Source organism: Kogia breviceps, chromosome 5 (assembly GCF_026419965.1).
Source record: "Kogia breviceps isolate mKogBre1 chromosome 5, mKogBre1 haplotype 1, whole genome shotgun sequence".
In the NCBI taxonomy this organism is placed as follows: Eukaryota; Metazoa; Chordata; class Mammalia; order Artiodactyla; family Physeteridae; genus Kogia; species Kogia breviceps.
Genome location: NC_081314.1, coordinates 126,905,346 through 126,923,507, shown reverse-complemented (window position 1 = coordinate 126,923,507; position 18,162 = coordinate 126,905,346). Strand labels below are relative to the sequence as shown.

At 36.5% G+C, this 18,162-nt stretch overlaps 1 pseudogene; it reads right to left on the bottom strand.

Moving 5' to 3' along the window:
* Positions 1-12,167: 12,167 nt before the first annotated feature.
* On the bottom strand, positions 12,168-13,236 carry LOC131756901 (ribosomal protein S6 kinase beta-1-like; annotated as a pseudogene).
* Positions 13,237-18,162: the final 4,926 nt, after the last annotated feature.

Below are 18,162 nucleotides of genomic sequence, written 5' to 3'. Positions count from 1 at the left end.
CTGCAGTTTTGTATATTTTATAACTACATGCAAAACACATTGGAACTATTAAGACACTAGAATTTTCAGCAGACTATAAAATATGATTTTTAAATGTTTACTTTTCATAAAAGAGAATTTTAATAAGTGATACATTTATCACACACATCATTTTCAAAAATGAAATACATATAATGAAAAATTTTCAAATTCTACTTTCAAAATAACCTCTCTAGGGCTTCCCTGGTGGTGCAGTGGTTGGGAGCCCGCCTGCCAATTCAGGGGACACGGGTTCGTGCCCCGGTCCGGGAGGATCCCACGTGTCGTGGAGCGGCTGAGCCCGTGAGCCATGGCCGCTGAGCCTGCGTGTCCGGAGCCTGTGCTCCGCGACGGGAGAGGCCGCAGTGGTGAGAGGCCCGCGTACCGCAAAAGCAAACAAACAAACAAACAAAACCCTCTCTATAGCATAATGCTCTGAGATATTCTTCACTTATGTTTAAAGCATTATTTATATATTGAAGAAAACATTTTAAAATAAAATTGCTACTTATACTTGTGAGAGCCCTTTGTCATCATAGTAAGAGTCAGCATATATGGAAAAAAAAAAATACTTTTTCCAAACAAAAGTGTTACTCATATTTACATCTGACATATCTCATAAATGCTTCCTCACCAACAGCCCCAGATTCCAGGCTCAAAACTGCATCTTTCACAGTCAAGTGACTACCAGTATTTTTCCAACCTTTATTCCATTGATTGATACTTATCAGCATTTTATTAGCTTGTTTATTTATAAATTGACTTGACCAGGCATTTACCATCTCACCTGTGAGATATCTGGAGAATGTTTATACAGTTTTTAATTATTAAGGAACTTACAGTTAATCTAAAATATACTTTGTGCTGTCACATCTTCTAATTTATATTTATTTTCTGAAAATTAGATCTAAATTATATAACACTAAAATTTCTTCAGTGACCCAACTAGAGCTTATCTCGATCCTAAATATGCATGATATGATTGATTTATTTGGAAAACTTCAAATCGGTCCTCCATTATTGCTATTATATGCTGAGTACAATGCTATGAGAAGGAGTTTATAACACAAGGACCTAATCCTTCTCTGAGGTCAGAATCTAGGAAGGAGCACAATAGATTTAGGTATAGAGAAAAAGAACAGTGATGCAAGTCAGCAGTATAGGATCTCCTTAGGAAATATCTGATTATGAGTTCCAGTCATATTTTAGAAAATAAGTGCTGTGAGTTTATAATGAATGAGCACACGGAAATCATCAGAAATGTTCTCTGACAATGACTGGAAGTGGTCTTTAAACATGGAAGGAGTATGGGGAAGTGCAGAGGAGGAGACAAGACACTCCAAATGGACAGACTGTCATGGTGAGGGACCAGGCACGGAAATGCAGATGGGAGATTGTGAGACAGTCAATAGACCACTGAAAAGTGTGACAATGCTGGTGTCAGAAGAGAGGTTGAAGCTGGGCCCAAAGTTTTGACTTGTAGGATCTATAATGAGGGTCTTCTTTAGAGAGGAATTCTTTCAAAACTTTGAAGTGCTGAAGATTTCCTGCCACAGAGGTGCCTCATGGGATATGGCAGCAACAAAATAATGTCCAGGGAGATTTTATTGTAGAACCAAATTAACACTAATGAAACAAAGATGTGGTCAATATCAGATTTAATTATTTCAAAACTTAACTGAACTCATGACTCAGCTTTCAACATTATCAAAATGTCTTCCCATTGAGTATTACATGTGTGCTTCATTTGTTTTCAAAGTGGAGACTTGGGTTAAGCAGACTTGTTTACCCTTACAATGCCTGGAATAACTCGATGTGTAACCAACATGCTAACTTGCTGTATGTTCCCAAGTTCAAATTGCTTGTGTCACCTTTCCTTTATTATTTAGGTAAAATTGGCTTAAATCAACAAATGATATATGGTGGGGGTGGGGAAAAATACTTCCTTTCCAATGTCCCTAGAGATTCCTGAGGATTTGAAAGAAGGGTTGCCTACACTTTTCTCCTAAGGGTCTCAAGATCTAAATTCCTACTTCTGTTTTTCTCTCTCTCTTCTGGATTTTTTCCTCCTGTACCTACAGTCTGTTTTCTACATGATGTCACTCTGCAGAAGTCACTTCTCTCCATATTATATCATTTTCCAGAAGTCATTTCCTTCCAGGGACCATGGACTCAAGGTTGTGTATATGCCAGACTTTACTGTATATGCAGAGCAGTTGAAGAATTTCACAAGAGTTTAGCAAAGCAACAATCTAATATTAAATATTTAATAATGTGTTCTTAAATTCCCTCAAACATTTCTGCCTCCAAGAAATTTTCCCTGATCATCTTTTTAATTCAAGCTACAACCTCTCATGAGTACTACTATTACAACTACTACTACTAATAGTGAATATTTATGGAGCACTAGACTAGTAGTAATAATAATAAAAACAATTACTAGGCATTCTACATGGATAATTAGTATTCACACCATACTAGTGATGTAATTACTCATATCTTCATTTGGAAGAGAGGAAAAAGAAGTACAAAGACATTACTTTTTTCCAAAATCTCATAGCAATGGACCATGGAGTGGAAATTAGAAAGCAGATTTCAGATTATGTAATTGTATTGACCACACTTCACAGTTAGCATATTTCTGGGCAGGGCTTACCCAAGATTATGTGGAGCTATAAGCAAATATCTTTGGTGGGGACCCTATGTACATATACGCAATTGGATTGTTTAAAAAATATGTTAAAAGTGCATGGACCCATGTGGGATAAAGTGATTTATTAATGAAGATTTAAAATAATGGGTAGGAAGAATCTTTGTAGTGTACTAAACTGTCTTTTCTTATTCAGGCCCAGGGATCTTCTATTCTTTTTCTTAATCATCAAATGTGCCATTTCTTGCTAATTTTATTATTCCCATCATGAGCAAAAAAGGTAGCTATACTGCTATTACACATAGTGACATGGCTTTCCTCAGCCTGTCTGAATTGAAGCAGTGTGGACCTTTTTGGCTTTATGGTTCCTTAATACCATTTATTTAATGCTGCATCACCCATTGTGCCATAATGGATACTGACTTCAAATGACTTTCTCAAAAGTTGTGATGTAATTTTATTCAGAGTATGTAGGAAAATTTGAATGATAAATAGTTTTCTGGTCATGTTATATTTACCACTGAGAGTTCATAGTGTAAATGTATTAACTATTCTCTTGGACACTTTAGGCAAAAGCCGCATTTGTAAACTATAACCTCTTTCAATGCTGACATTGCACACTTGTCTACAAATCATGGAGGAGGGGATGAAGACCAGATGAGGGGCCTAGATGACTAGAAAAGTGGTCCCATTCACCCAAGTAATGTCCATTCCTTCTCTGGCTCAGCTTGTGACTTACCTGGGAAAGTATGACATCATATTGATCAGAGGCAAGATAGATGTCATTGTTTGGAAGAGCCCATTGTTGTTGCAGAGTGACAGGGACTGCTTGACAGGGGTCAGAGAGCCTGTGGTGGGAATGGCTGAACTGTCCTCGGTGACAGTGTTGGGAATGCACAGGGTAAAGGATGTCTTCTGCCTCCTTAGCCACCCTTGGGTGCTCTAGTCAAATGCAGCATTTTAGTTGGAACACAAATGAGCAAAAATGTCACCTAAACTTACACATGCAACTCAAGCCCCAGGGTCAGTGGTGGATAGTCAGTAATCCAGAGCCCTGCATTCTTTCTGTGAGTGACAGTCACTCAAAATCAGCAACATCCTCCATTCAAGGAAGAGGCATTTTGGTTACGAAATGTAGTTCCCAACAACGTTCCCAAAGGAGACTTAAAGATTATTCTTTTGTACCCTCAGAGTTTTGCTATCATCTGAATATATTATTGTTAAAGATAAATAAATAATAAAAAGAAAACTCTGAGCTCCAAAAAATAATACCTCAAAATTAGATTAAACATATTCCATCATAAAAATGTATTAAAATCATTGCCTAATTACAATTAATAAATAAATTGATAAAAGAAGAGTAGGACATAAATGAAAGAATATAGGCACCAGGATTCAAAACAGTTTTCTAATTTCTACTCCAAGTCTCTTTGAAGTAATCTGCATTGCACACATCAATGATTCTTCTAATGCTCACTGACGAAAGGCAGTACGTAATTCAGTCTTTCTCGTAATTCTCATGGAAACCCATCTAGTCTCAACTGTCTACCACATTCCCTTATTTCAGTCCCTCTGTAAGCAATTATTCTATGCTATGTCAGTATCTCTTATTTTTATTTACCACAATAAAATGTCACTTCTTCATATAAATTTAGGTTTGCATTAATGAATGCTCTTGCCCTTATACCCACTAACATTATATTCCATTGTGGGTGGAGTAAATGGAGGAGGAAACTAAGATCCTTGAGGGTGTTTTTGATGTTAACAAAGATAAACACTTGACTAGTATTAGGGTTTTTTTTTTTAACTCTTCCACTTACAAGTTACTTCTGCTGGCAAGGAGACAATATCCTTGAATTCTACTTAAATAGAACATAGGTATTCTAAATCAATATCTATTTTCTTTTTTAGATAATGCATAGTTTGTGGATTCTGCTCAAAACAATTTGCATGTTCTCTTTATCAATCATTTTTTCCCTGGATATTGAGAGCAATAGACAAAACATGCTTCAAAAAGACCCCTCTCATTAATAAATAATAATCATCTTCATTAAATAAAATATATCTTCTACTGAAATAAATATTAAAATGTCTAAGGAATTTGGGAAGAAAGTATATCTTAGTCATCTTTTAGCTAATACACTAGCTTGGCACCATGGTAAGCACATGGCACTGGGTCATGGGTGCTGAATGACTAAGTAAATAAAATGTTCACATGGTTTCTGAAATCTTTGAACTTTTTGTTTTAAATATCATTTTTCTTAGCAAAAATTAAAATTCCTGCAATTATATTTTTTTTCTTTTCTTCCTTTTTCTCTCTCTTCCTCTCTTTTCCCTTCCTTCCTTCCTTCCTGCCTGCCTGCCTGCCTTCTGTTGCAGGGAAAATCAGGGCACCAGAATAGAGTCATGTCCCAGGTCTCAGGTGAGTCCCTGGGATGGGTCCCCAAGTGAGGGTCCTTGGCTTCATGCAGGAAAGAATTCAAGAGAGAGCCATAGTAAAGTGAAAACAGGTTAACTGAAAGAGATACACACTCCATAGGCACATTATGGGTCATCTCAGAGGGTGAGAGAGACCACAGGGCATGGGTTCCTCCAGGAAAATGAGAGCAGCCCTGGGAGATACACATTCCACACACAGAATGCAGACAGTCTCAAAAGGCAGGAGTAGGACCCGAGGTGTGGGGATGGTTAGTTTTTATGGGCTGGCTAATTTCATAGGCTAACAAGGGGGAGGAATATTCTGTCTTGGAGAAGGGGTGGGAATTTCCAGGAGTTGGGGCACTGTCTACACTTTGGCCTTTTATGGATGGCCTCTGAACTTCCATGGCACTTGTGGGTGTGTCATTTAGCATGCTAATGTATTACAATAAGCGTATAATGAGGCTTAAGTTCTCCTGGAATTCAAATCTTCTGCCATCTTGGGCCTAGTAGGTTCTAACCAGTTTTTGTGGTATCCTGTTTTTCTTAATGATTGTGCTATTCTTTTAATGGTTGTGCCCTGCCCCCTTCCTTTCTGTCTCACTTCCTCCCTCCCTCTTTCTTCGTTTCTTTCTCCCTTTCTCCTTTCCTTCTTTTCTTTCTTTCTTTCTTTCTTTCTTTCTTTCTTTCTTTCTTTCTTTCTTTCTTTCTTTCTTTCTTTCTTTCTTTCTTTCTTTCTTTCTCTTTCTTTCTTTCTCCCTTTCCCGTCTCCTTTTCTTTCTTTCTTTCTTTCTTTCTTTCTTTCTTTCTTTCTTTCTTTCTTTCTTTCTTTCTTTCTTTCTTTCTTTCTTTCTCTCTCTTTCTCTCTTTCTTTCTTTCTCATTTATTAACCTTTTCCTTTAAGACCATACATTATTGTGAAAAGTTGATAGGAAAATAACATTAATGTACTTAATTAAGGAAAGCTAGGGATTGATCTCCATAACCTATAAACCTGCAACTTGGTAAAAAATTGAGCATTTTTTTCTAATTTTTTTGGAATCACTCAAATATAAATTTTAGGCAACCCCAAACCAAATGCTTATAGAGAATTAGCATTAGAACCATGGATCCATTTCAAAAGGCATGTTGTTCTGTTACAATAAACATAATCAATTGTTCTCAAGCTTATCATTCTATGCAAATTAAGATAACTTCCTAACTCAATACAATGTAGGTATGCAACCGACTCTTAATAATTTTCCCAACAAAAAGGTTGTCATCTTACTATTCTTTGATTCAGCCAGTATTGTACATGCCATGGCATTCTAAGTATTAGAATGCACTGCCTGCAGGTGTGCAGCCCTCTTGAATTCATGAGGTATTCCAGAAATACATGAAGAATAACAGAGCAGAAAGAAGAAATGGACTCAGGTCTTTAATGATATCATTGATCCAGTAAATTAACCAATAGAAAAGCCACCCTTCCCTGGACCATTCTAGCTACTTGAAATAATAAATATTTTTACTTTTTTATCCAATTTTTTATTGTTCTTCTTTTTGGTAACTTATACCTGAAATCATCTTCACCAATAAAAACATACCTATTGAGAAAACTTATTATTCTCATTGCTGAAATCTTATATGAATGGCTTATTAATAATTAACTAATTGATGAATCAAATTATAGATGGGTAAAACAGAGCAATTTATTTATCACTTATTATGATTTATCACTTATATGTTCATATAAAATCCATTAACTGGACTTCACTGGTGGTCCAGTTGTTAAGACTCTGTGCTGGGCTTCCCTGGTGGCTCAGTGGTTGAGAATCCTTCTGCCGATGCAGGGGACACGGGTTTGTACCCCGGTCCAGGAAGATCCCACATGCTGCGGCGCGGCTGGGCCCGTGAGCCATGGCCGCTGAGCCTGTGCGTCCGGAGCCTGTGCTCCGCAACGGGAGAGGCCACAACAGTGAGAGGACCGCATACCACAGAAAAAAAAAAAAAGACTCCGCACTCCCAAAGTAGGGGGCATGGGTTCAATCCCTGGTCAGGGAAGTTCCGCATTCCATGGGGCACAGCCAAAAAAATAAAATAAAATAAAAATCCATTAAATGTGTATTATGTGTTACACATTATTTGAAATACTGTAAATCACAAAAGGCTACAAAAGGAATAATCCTTACCAAAAGCATGATTGAGGTTGTAAAATTACAACCAAGATGTGTTTGAGTCATGTGTGAACTTGCAAAGAACTTGTACACTTATTCTCTGCAAATGGATTCTTTTCAAGCTTTGTCTATATGCAGTTATTTGATGGAATTGAATAGTCAGTCAAATTATTTTTCAGATAGCATCTTATTTCCTCACCTGTAGCTTGGGAAATCTATAAGCAGTTTTTGGAGAATAACAAAGAATAAACATTCCAAAGTGAAATATCTATCAGAGACTATGTTGAAAAATAAATGTATAAAGAAAAATGAGAGAGAAACCAGATTGAATACACTCAGTTGTCCAGGAAATTAACAATTATATATAAAATTTAATACTGGAGATATTATTATTTATAACTCCAGAGATCTGGGTTAGTCCTGAAATAGCTGTGTGGTTTTTATCAAATAATCACTTCTCCAGGTAGACTTAATTTTACTCAAATCAAATCAGACAATTAGAGTGCTGATAAGTGATTTGGTCCCTTGGAAATCTGTCTTTCATTGAGAAAAGTAATAAAAAGGGGTAATTAGATGTCACTAGGGTATTTTGAGGACCTATGTCTCTACATCATAAGACACTCCTTAGAGGCATTACATTCAGATATTAGTATCAGAAAAACAAACAAGCATGCAAATAAACGAATTTTACTCCCCCTATACAAGTGGTTTCTTTTTAGCTTAAACAATTAAGAATCTCAATATAAAACATATTTATTCTTTTGATTTTGCCACCAAGAACTTAATGAGATAAACTTGAAACCTCTATCCAGTTAGCTTGCTCTCACTACCCTGTCAGCTTTATTAAGATATAATTGGCATATAACATTGTGTAAGTAAGGCATACGAGGTGATGATTTGATACCCTTATATATTGCAAAATTGTATTACAATGAGGTTAATTAACAGGTTCTTCACCACACATAATTACCATTTCGTTATTGTTGCTGTTACAAGGGAACATTAAAGGTCTACTGTCACAGCAACTTTTGAGTATAGAATACAGTATTATTAACTGTAGTCAACATGCTGTATCTTATTCACCTCATAACTGAAAGTTTGTATTCTTTAACCATCATCCGCCTGTTTCCACCACCCCTCAGCCCTGGCAACCACCATTCTAACTTCTGTTTGACCAATGTGAGTTGATAAGTATTCCTGGCTTTATATTACCCCTGATATTCATCGTTTTCTTTCTTCTATACCTCAGCTCCCTCATCTGTGTATTCTAAACTCATGAACTGTATCTATTTTTGTAAGTTGAGAGCAGATAAATGTCTGAGTTTTCTTAGCTATAAGTCGAGAAAATGTGCGTAGATGAGCTGTGTGACATCTTTGAATTTTTAATGTTGCATTTATCTATTTCTTCTTTCATTTAATTTGTTGTTAATAAGTGGTGACATTATTTATTGATTTTGATATTTCAAAGGAAACCACTTTATCTCTAGCCTTAAAAAATAACATGAATCAAAAAAAATCATTTGAAGTAAAAAGATTAGTTGGACTAATCCAAATTTGTCATTAATAAAGGTAATTAAGAAAACATCTAGTTAAAAAATCTGTCAGCATATATTTTATTAGCATTAGCTTTACTTCTTGTCTGTGAAACTAATGGCTATTGCACCACAGTATATTTATTTTTCTAAATATAGTGATATTTTATAAAAGTTAATATTTACAACTTGTCATGCTCTGATTTTTCTAACGGCACACTTTTAAAGAATTATTTAGGCATGAGCAATTTCATTTCCTTAATCACATTCATATATCAATGAGGCATGCAATACTATGTATCTCTTACAGTATTAAAGAAGAATATTGTTTTAAAATGTGTTCCACATGGACAAAATATAATGGCACTTTGCAACTAAAACACAGACAAAACTAGATTCTGGAAGTCCTTCAATATAAAATTAAGCTGCAGAAGTCTATTTGGGAGACTTTCTTCTACATCTTTATCCTCTTCAATACCCCTTGGTGTCCATTTCAAATGTGGATACCAAGTCCCATAAAATGGACAAATGCATTGGTCTAATTGTATAAAATAACATTTAACTGTAAAAATTCAAATGGCATATTTCTAATCTCTTCTGACTTTTGGTGATAGGACTAAGAATAAGAATGAGAAAGAACTGGTATTTTATGTAACACAAATCCTAATGCTTTCAAATGAATTTTTTTTTTTTTTCTCATAGACCAAAGCAAGAGCAGTGATTAGTTTAGGTTCAGGGAAATTGGAATATCTGGCATGGCATTCCAATTACACAGCTATTCCTCTTGTCTGCAGCTGAACTTCTTAGGCAAACCTTGGCATAGGAGTCTATTACATTTGCTGTACCAGACTCTTCCCTTCTTCATTTGCCAATTACTGTACTGTCTAAATTTCCACTTCATCCTTATGAAAACGATATTTTGCAACTTGTAGACTATTTCTATAAGCTCTCCACAGTGTACTCATTTTCAGATATTTTAAGATTTTTATTACTCTGATTTCAAATAATTTTGTGTAATTTTTTAAAGTTACTTAATACTCGCAAATTATTGTTGTTATCTCGATTTTTGTCCACTATTAACACATTCATATAATAGAAATGATTGAAATGCACCTTAATTTGCCTTTTACGTCATATACTGAATCACGAGGATATTATCCAGAACATGTAGGGTAGTTGACTGCTTTAGCAAGGCAGTAGGTTTGAAATCCAGGTTTAGATGAGAAAAGAGATATTCACATTCCTAAAGAGCCAGTCTGAAGGATTCAGAGCAGAGAATTCCAACGTGGAGTGAAGCCTACACCAGCCCATTTGGCTAAATGATGTTTGTTCTGCAGTAACGGATTACGCGACTTGGCAAAAATAATGTCTTTCCCTTTTAGTGTGAATTAAGAGAAGGAACAATTGAAGAAAATGGAGGGAAAGTAAGTGACCAAAATTGTTATTTCTGTCCTTCCATCTCTTGGTTTGGTGTTAGTAAGTTGAGCTGGGGATGAAAGCGCAGGGACTGTGGCTATATGGTACAACTGTGTACATGGATTACATGGATGTGATACTATTCACAGGAGTCCTGCAGGGAGGATCAGTATCATAGCCTAAGGCACAGAGCTGTATGCAGGGTGCAACAGAGAGTCAGGAGTTCAGGCAAGAACAACAAAGTAAGGTCTAGAGCCCTGCTGCCTGTTTTTATAAGGGAAAGGTTTATTGCAACACAGACATACATGTCTGTCATTTACATATAGCCTAAGGCTGTTTTTGAGCTTCAATAGATGAGTTGAGTTTGTTGCAATAGAGACCAAATGCCCACAAGTCTAAAAATATTTATTGTCTGTCCCTTTAAGAAAAAGTTTGCCAACCCCTGTTCTAGAGCTTCAACCAGACACAGGTGAGACCTAATATATGGGTCCTGAGCAAGCACAGAGAGAACAGAATATGTTACACCCGCATGCAAGGAATAGAAGCTCTAGGAACCATGTCCACAGAACCATGCCTCAGAAAAAATGGAGTATGAAACAGGATCCTACCACTTCCTGGGACCAATTATTCACAGCTCTTTCCAATACACTGGTAGTTTGAAAAGCAGTCATTGGAGTATTTATACCATGGAAATTGACAAGTGCCACAAATCAGGGCAGGCATGCTTTTCACGGAGTTTATTTTTAAACATTTACCAGCATACCACTGCTTAGAAAATGAAGGGTCAGAATTCACTACCAGTATTTAAGGTGATACAGGCTCTCCCACATACCCCCAAACCCATCACATAGATGTGCTGAAAAGAATGACAGAAATCCAAGTGGCTAATTGTTTTTACTTAAAAATAATAAGAATTATCTATGCTTTTAATTATTACCCTAGCCTAGTTTTAAAACAGGTATGCTTAAAATCTCTTGATTTATTTAATTATTCATTCCCTTATTCATTTATTTATTCATTCATTCATTCATTCATTCATTCATTCCTGTATTTCTGTGTTTCTGTTACCTGGCAGGTCAGCTCCTTAACAAAACCAAAAGAGTTAACAAATTTGTTTCTACAAATTAGATTTTAGTGTAAGAAAATTTCCAAATACACAATGTTTATATATGCATATATACATTAAATTGTATTAAATGGGAAATATTAAATACACAGATTTTACATTGTTTTTAAAGCTTAAATACCATGAATGTTTCTCATAGCATTGAATACTCTTAAAAACATCATTTAAAAGAAAAAGTCCATAAATTTTCTTTTACTTTCTCTTTTTATATTATTAAATATGATTTTTATTTTTTATTTAAAATATTCATGCAGGAAGAAATTAGGGGTCTTCATCACCACCTAGAAACTGAGAGGCTGTCTTCTGGGCTCAGTAAGTTCCCTGAATAAAACATAACTTGCAACTTTTAGGTTGTTTTCACATAAAACATCAATTGATAAGTTTCTTTCGTCTTTGATTCCATATTGCTGGAGAAAGTTTGACCAAGTTTCATGCTCATTTATCCTTAGCTGCAAGTATTACAGACAACTTCATACTTTGCCTAATGAAAGGATAACTCTTTTTCAATAAAATCAGAACTCAACAGTGATTCAGAAGCAATACCTTAGCCTTAATACCATCAGCTTCAAGCCATCAACATGAAAATCCTTGATAAGTTTGAGAAGATGTCGCTAGGAATCAATTAATTGATGTGCCTAGTGCCTAAGTTTCAAAATTCGACTTCACTTAGGTTCTTTTGCACCACTGATTGATTTTTGAAAATCCGTATTTATTTTTCCTCTGTCCAAAGTGTTTTATGGAATGACACTGGCTCTTCAAGACTGTTATGTAGAGTCTTCTTTTTTCACCTTGAAGAATGCTCACCCATTCCCTCCCCACCTTTCTGCCTTAAATTCTTAAAAAGCATTGTTTTGTCACAGATTCATATGCAGGTGCTCTTGTTGTTTGGAGATCATGGGAAGGGCTTGATTTTGTATGGCCAGAAGTTTGGAGGGCAGAATGGAAGTGGCGCTGAAGTTTCCCCAGTCATGGTCACATTCCAGCTGGTCTATTCCTGCCACTTGTTTCCACCATATATTGCACAGGTGTCTGAGGATTTGCCATGCTGGCTGAAGTAACTCTTCCCCGGAAATGTCCAGGAGAAAATTTGACCTGGCTGACAGGTGTTCATGGGCTGCCAACACATCTTCAAGTTGCCCAGAGTTTTGGTTCAAAGGAAAACTTTTCTTTCACGTTTCCAAGTACAGATGGAGCCACATACGCAGAATCCAAAAAGACCTGGTTGGCAATTTTGCTGACAGCTGAGTCATCTGAGCTGTCAACAGGTAGATATGTGTCTGATGTGTAAACTTCAAATCAAACAGACTCACATCCTCTTTAGGTTGCAAAAGAGGTTTAAAGGGGGGGCTCTCCCTTCCCAGTTAGCCGTTCTTCCAAGTTAATATATCTGAAGAATGGATGAGCTGGAGCTTCTCCAACGTCCCCAGGACAAGCTCCAAGATGAGAAGCAGCATTTCTTTTCAGCAGCTTTTTTTTTTTTTTTTTTTGCAGTACGCGGGCCTCTCACTGTTGTGGCCTCTCCCGTTGCGGAGCACAGGCTCCGGACGCGCAGGCTCAGCGGCCATGGCTCACGGGCCCAGCCGCTCCGCGGCATGCGGGATCCTCCCAGACCGGGGCACGAACCCGTGTCCCCTGCATCGGCAGGCGGATTCTCAACCACTGCACCACCAGGGAAGCCCTAGCACTTTTTACTATCATTGTCTTTTTAAGCACCTTCATGGCAAGTATTTTCTGAGTTTTTGCTCCTGTTACTTTTCTTACTTGTAAAATCTCTCAACAGACCCCTTTACCAAGTACTCAAAGTAGCTTGAAACATTCTACCCTGACTTTTTCTGGCCCTCTGTTCGCAGTAGTTTCTGAGATTTCAAGTTTCTCACAATGCTCCATGCCAAGGGCATAAGGTCCAACTCCCCCAGCGTCCATGCTTTCATTTAACTGACCACTCTCCTCCAGCTCATCCTCAGAGCCTGTATCCTCTGGCTGGTCCAGACTATTTCAAACACTCCTGCTATGTCCTCAGCTTCCCTGTCTTAGAAGTCTGATGCTGGATAAAAGCCATCTTGCCTCCTTTATCGCCTCAAGGGCCTGGACCCTCCATTGCTGCAGCCATCTCCAGCTGCTTGGGCTATCTATCTATCTATCTATCTGTCTGTCTATCATCTATCTGTTGTCTAAGAGGAGGTTAAGTCAATGCAGAGACTAGGCAGCAAAACAGGCTCAGTCCATGATCCCTATCTGAAATGACTAAATGGAAACATACTTTCTGAATAGAAAACAACACAGAAATAGAAGTTTGCAGTTGAATATTTTGGCTCTCTAGGGGAGATAGGAGGAAGGTGGCAATTACGACATTCAGCAAGCAATCCTACAGTTTGAACACTCAATGCTACCTGAAGCTTACTTCCTCTGTCCCAGAAACCCATGCTTCTCTAGATACTGTCAAGAATTTGTCAAACTGTTGTTCAAATTAAAAAAAAAAAAAAAAAAAAGACTACGGATCAGACATTTTCAGAGCATGAATTTTGTCATTTACCTAAATTTTCTAAAGTAAGGAATATGAGTGTGTTTAATCACCAGCCAGAAGCAAAAAATAATCACTGCCAATTTTGAGACATGTAAACTTTTTAAGGAAAATTCTCCTGTTCGGAAACTTACTTCATATGAAAGTTTTAACTACTTGAAAAATTGTTTATGCAAATATCTTTAACATACATCTGTATAATTCCTCTATTTCTTTAAGTAAGATTATTTAAAGTAGAGAAGCAAGGTAACACGATATTTACGTGTGTGACCTGTTGAGACAGACACCATAGCTTTGAAATCTGGCCCCAAGACTTATCAGCTGTGTCCCTGAGTTTATTTCACTCCACAGTGCTGCAGTTTTCTCATCTGTAAAAGAGATTAAAAATGATTCCTACTCCATAGGCTTGACGCTGGTTACTAAATGTAAAATATATATAGTATTTTCACCATAGTATTACTCAATATCTATGGGCTATAATATTAAGTAAAAAACACATTTTAATAATTTGATATATATTACCAAATCATCTTCTAGAAGTGAGGCACGTTTTCATTTTTTGCTTCGTCGACTGAGATGTGAAAGACCAATTTTCCAACGTTCTTAACATCTCTTATATACTAATTTTTTTTCTTCTTTGACATATAGCATGAAATGTTATTGTGCTCAAATATGCAATTCTTGATTAGTAGTAACTTTCTTTTCATAATTTTTTCTTTATATTTTTTCTCTTTCTGCTTTTTATCCATTTAGGGGTCATTTATATGTGTTTTAAAAATCATTCTGCAAAAACTTTTAAAATTAGTAGTTATATATAAGCATTCATAAAGTAAATGACAAATATTTTAAAAGCATTTTCTTCTACAATTTTTTCTGATGCTTTATTTTGGTCATGTAGTTTATACTATGTATTTTTTCTTTGTGATCTCTCTTTTCCTCTGTGATATCACTTCTATGCTTTGATATAATCTGATCTCAAAATCAAAAATATATACTCATGTCTAGTTTATAGTTTCATTTTTTGCAATTAATTACTTTAATCTTCTGGTATTTATGCTGTAACATAACATGAGACTCGAGTATACCTTGATGGTTTTCTAAGTTGTTAACCTATGATCACAAGCCCTCTGACATTTTATGTAATCATTATCATTTGTTTCTATCTTAACTTGACTGTACCATTAAGTTGTCTATCAATTCAATCTGTCAGTTGTCGAGGCAAAATAGAACTTTTTTCATTTCTGAAGCTTTATATAATATAAATTGATAAGTATAGGGGAATAATTTTTCCTTTCCACTTAATTTCATATTCCCTCCCTTGCAACAAGAGTGTAAGGATGTGTCCTAATCTTGTCCACTCTCTGATCTGAAGTAAGTCTTCTGGAAGATTACTGGAAAGGTATGCCTTCCTGATTAAAAAGGAAGAAAAAAAAGTTATGAGCAGACAGAAAGCCACATTTTTATATCCTGGATTGGACCTGGTCACATAAGTATGTGATGCTGGATCTATAGGACCACCTTCTTGTGAATAAGAGAACAGTATGAAGATGACCTAGAATCCAGGCATGGTTGAGAAGCTGAGTTAGTAATATATCCTGCTCCTAAAACATTCTCGCTGATATATTTTCTCTAGCCACATCATTGAATCAACAAGTCTTTATTAAATCACTTGTCGATTTGATTTTCTTTCCCCAGTTCCTACCAAGTAAAAACCAAAGTCCTAAGGGTCAACACTCAAAATTCCTTAGAATCTCTCCCTATTTTTCTTTCAGCCTCATCTCTGGCTATTTATCAGTGGAGCTGCATATTCAAGATTCCCTTCCTTTCCTCAAGATTACAGCCTCATATGCTGTTGAATCAATCCTGGCTAGAACATCTTTCCTACTCATGCCTTTTTACTGAAATTCTTTCTTGTCTTCAAGAACAGACGTGAATTCCAACGGAGTTATGAACATGATTTCTCTTATCACAACTGAAATATGAAGGCTCTTTGCTCTGAACACCAACAACTGTTGGCTTATATCATTTGAATGGCAATTTTCCACATGAGAATTGAAACCACTTACAGACCCACGGCTTGTTGTGTACTCTAAGACAAATTTAATATTCTATTGCCTGCAATTAACATGAATGTAATACTCCAGAAAATTTTTACCCAGGGAGATGAAGTTATAATAACTTCATTCATTGTTTTAGGAACTTACCGAATACCTGTTTCTATGAACAATAGAATAGTCTACTTACCCATAGCTCCTTCTCAGAATAATAATGCTCAATTTAGCTGAACAAAGAAATCTTTACTCTTCAAGACTCACTTCCATCCCTTCTCTCACTGTGCCCACCAGTCCTAAACTATTACAGCACAAACTTTGCCCAATCCCAAACAGGTCCCCTGCGATGCAAATTTGGGGAAATAGAATCGAAAACAAAGTCTCCCAACCCAGAAATTCTTTCCACAAAGGTAGTAGAGAAAGAGAACACTTTCATTATTGAATAAACATTCATTAAACCAGAGTGTGATATGCATTACAAGCAATCTGCTAAGATATTTCAAAAACAAAAAGAAATCTCACTCTTTTACACAGTCATGCAGATATGATCCGTTACACGTTTTCAAGGTAAGTGATGATAACTAGTCCTCAAGTCAGAGCCCTTAACAGCACCATTTATCACACATAGTTCATCTTCACTTTGCCTTATTATGGGGGTGTCCAGTGTGTGAGTTAATTGGCAGTATCCAGAGGAACAACAAACTTCACGTATCTTTATAATAGGAAGTAGTTTTGCACCTTGGAGCAAAGTGCTCACAGAAATAGGCTCCTACCCTCCCACAGAGACTGGAAGTAAGGGGTGCTATCTCTCTTGATGATTAAATTTCAAAGAAATAGTCTCTAAGTCCTTGAGAAAGACATTCCTAGGTCATAAACTAATAAAATACCAATCTAGTTTTCAAAGGATTTATATACATTTCAAAGAGAGTAGAAAGTACTTAAAATTACAAATTTTCTAAAGTAAATGCTCAAAGAAAAAGGAGAAAACTGAGATCTCCAAATCTTTCTGAATATATTGCCGTTGACGTCTCCCTTCTGAGACCCTACTAAGACTCCATACAGGGGCTCCCCCTACTGAAGTAATAAACTTGGCTTTACTTTATCCACAAATTAGCATGGTGATGGCATTTTGGGGGACCTGGCAAGTGACACCCACTATCTTATACTAATTTTTGAATCTTTTACATATCTTCTACTAGACTATAAGCTACCAGAAAGTAAAAAAATATTTCCTATGTAAGGTAATATTTTCTTTTTCTTTTCTCTGTGGCTAGTATAAGGCCCTATAGTCATTTGAATATTCAATGAAAGAGCAGATTTTCTTTCATGGTCTCTACAATATCTTGTCCATGTTTTGTGATGTAAGTAGGACAAAATTAACTGGTTCTTCCCTGCAGACAGTTTATATAATTCCCTCTTACTTTGAACCCAATTTTATCACAAATACAAATGTAAGAATAACATCTGTCCTCTAATGTAAACAGAAAAATGACTGAAACAATTAATTACAAAATGCCTGCTATAAAAAATTAGCATTATTTTATCATATCGAAGGTAAAATATATGCAAATAGCACTATTTAAACAGACAGAAATTACTAGGTTTCCTAATTTTTACAATTCTTATTTATTAATGTACCCTTCTAGTTCTGATCCTCATGATTTTTCTCTGGTTCTCTGTTCTTTTAAAATAATATGCTTTTTAAAAGGCACTTCAGGGCTTCCCTGGTGGCGCAGTGGTTGAGAGTCCGCCTGCTAATGCAGGCGACACGGGTTCGTTCCCGGGTCCGGGAAGATCCCACATGCCGTGGAGCGGCTGGGCCCGTGAGCCATGGCCGCTGAGCCTGCGCGTCCGGAGCCTGTGCTCCGCAACGGGAGAGGCCACAACAGTGAGAGGCTCACGTACTGCAAAAAAAAAAAAGAAAAAATTAAAAAGGCACTTCAGAGATGCATAAATGAGATGCTTTCTGAAAATGACCTCCCCAAAGAGATCTGCTTTGAGAGAAATTTTAAGCCCTTTCATTTCTAATTAACCCCCTACCCAGGGATTGTACAGTTTCTCAATCATCATAAAAGCCACAGATTTATCTCCTTTAAACATTCTATAGAGCAATGGATCCTGCTGTGACTAGACAAAGGCAAAATGCCAATACAATGTTAGCCATGACCTTTTTTTCTCTACCAGAGTCATTAGGCAGTAGCTACTTCAGGATCACAGATGAAACAGCAACACTTCAAAATGGTAATAAAAAAGTTCAGTTCTAATTAGGGAGAAAAA